The sequence below is a fragment of the Nansenia antarctica genome, assembly GCF_963989245.1.
Source record: "Nansenia antarctica genome assembly, chromosome: 2".
Classification (NCBI taxonomy): Eukaryota; Metazoa; Chordata; class Actinopteri; order Argentiniformes; family Microstomatidae; genus Nansenia; species Nansenia antarctica.
Window position 1 is genome coordinate 55,847,114 of NC_137675.1, and position 2,500 is coordinate 55,849,613.

General features: G+C 47.3%; 1 protein-coding gene across 1 annotated transcript in view; it reads right to left on the minus strand.

The window, feature by feature from the left end:
- LOC308151610 (CASK interacting protein 2) overlaps positions 1-2,500 on the minus strand; it is a 64,285-nt gene that overhangs the window by 12,568 nt on the left and 49,217 nt on the right. The gene's annotated exons all lie outside the window — the stretch shown is intronic.

Consider the following 2,500-nt stretch of genomic DNA (forward strand, 5'->3'; position numbering starts at 1 on the left):
ACTAAAATAGCCTGAGCCAAACTAAACTACCCGCTGGCTCCTTCAGACTTGGGAGCAGGGAGGGAGGGACGTCAGTAAGATTCCATAACAGCCGTGGTGTTGATTCCTCTGTGGCGTGTGTGTGCTGTGGTGCTGTCCGCCCGCCCGGGCCTGGGCTGCGTGGCTTCTGGGACAGCGACACATAATGTGACAGCAGCTGCTGAAACCCGGGAACAAAGTCGGCAGCCGATCAAATGTAATACGTGTCCTTTTATTCAGAAACATTTCGATAAATGTCAGCATCGCTGAAAATCGACGACACACATCGCTAGTCGACTAACACAACTTGTTTTGTGAGCCGGCTAACAATGTCAAGGAGTGTTGGAGTTAACTAGGTAGCAGTAGGGGATTACTCACCGAATCCATCGCATTGCGATGTTTTTGGCTCGACGAGCGAGTGTGTCGTTGATTTTCGACAACGTTGACATTTATAAAAAACATTTCTGAATAAAGGTCGCTTTGAGCGGTTGCCGACTTGTTGCCGGTTTCACCAGCTTGCCGTCGCATCCAGCCCCGACGTGTCCCGACGTGTCTAACCTATACTGTATAAACACCTTCATCTGGCCTGTCAGCGTTCATGCTCGTCAGAATGAGGTTCGCTGACTAACAAGCGAGACAGTAACATACTTCTTACACACTAGACTTACATGACATAATGCCGTCTGTACAGTAGTGTAGTCTACGTGATACGCAGGACTACGCCGTATACCCACTAGGAAAGGCCAAGGATTTCCGTATACCCACTTAAAAATGTGTGAGGATATGTAACAGCGTTTTGTGACAGAACTTTCACACTTTCATTTATAAAATTCACCCCGTCTGTGTTACGAAGCACTTACTTCGGACTTTCTGACATGTTTGTTAACACATAACCAGTCGTTCAGAATGCTCTCAGTATTTCCCCTACAATTGCCTTGGGGTGGGCGGGCTGGACCTCCTCTCCACACTTCGCTTCTATTCGTGCTGTGCCAGCGCTGGAGAATGTTTTTGTTTTTTTTGCGCGAGTGTGCGCGTGCGACGCGAGAGAGTTGTTGCAGGGTGAAAGCTCTGCAGAAGAAAGTAAGTTGAAACGTTAGCAAATATAATTACTGAGTGTTCTGACAGAGAAAGTTGGTTCAAATTAGTCGTTATTATTGTGACTAGAAAGTGTCTGATTATAGTTTCATGGTGTGAATAATAGTGTCAAAGAACTAGCAAGATACTCTAGCTAGCTTGCTCAGAGGTGATTAGATGAGCTAGTCTGCTTGCACACATGCCAGCTAAAGAGCTAACTGGATGCACTTCATTATTTTACTTAAAGTAGATATACAATCTTTCTTATTCTGCTAGAATTGGGCTTTATGGTAATACCATAATAGTATATTTACAGTACATGGACAGTGGATTGAAGCATTGGAACAAACCCTCACTCATTGGAAATGTCTGTTTTTTGTAGTTGGACATATGATTTTCTTACAGGTAAGAGAGTAAGTAAAGACAGTATCTGACTGCATTGCCCACAGCAACCCAATATTCAATTAGAATGATGTTATGATTTGATATGAATCAATTTATACCTATTATTAAATTATAAATACTCTGGTTGATATATTTGCCTTTTGGTTGACAGCAAAAGAGGGAGAGAGGAGGATAGAGAGGGAGAGAAGGAGAGAGAGCAGGATGGTGTCGGCACACCAGAGAGAGAGCAAGAACCAGGTGAGAATGTGGACATGTAGTCAAGACCACAAAGGCAGCCTTGAGAACCGATGGTTCTCGAGCCTAACGGCCCTTGGGGCAGGAGCCTATCTCCTGTTTCTGTAGCGTGAGGCAGCTTGATGTACAAGTACAGTCCATGCCACCCCCCCAAGGCAACAAACACTGGTGTAGATGCATACTGTATGCATAAGTGAGTGTGGTGGTGCTTATGAGGTGTCGCTACGGGACAGGTGTCGCTCCGGCTGGGAGGGCAAAATCACAGTATACCCACTAGAAAAAACGAGACTACACCACTGCGTCTGTACAAACTCTGAGACACGTTTAATGAAAATGAGGGATCGCGCTATGAAAAGGCAACAATGTGGACATTGTCGCGGGAACGGGACAAAACCAAACCAAACCAAACAGAAAGGGAGAAGAAGAAGAAAAAAAATGAACAAGTTCAGTTCAGGGCCGGAAACAGACCGTGACAGTAGTCATGCTGTCTTGATCGTGTTTTGGATTTGCTCCCGGAGCTCGTTTCTACACAGTCCATTGTGTCTGTCCCTCTGAACGTGGCAGAGCCAGCAGTGGAGGTCAGAGGAGAGGCAGCGACACGCCTACTGAGGGGGAGGGAGGGTGAGGAGGCCTACTGAGGGGGGAGGGAGGGTGAGGAGGCCTACTGAGGGGGGAGGGAGGGTGAGGAGGCCTCTACTGAGGGGGGAGGGAGGGTGAGGAGGCCTACTGAGGGGGGAGGGAGGGTGAGGGCTCTGGGAGAGGAGGTGGG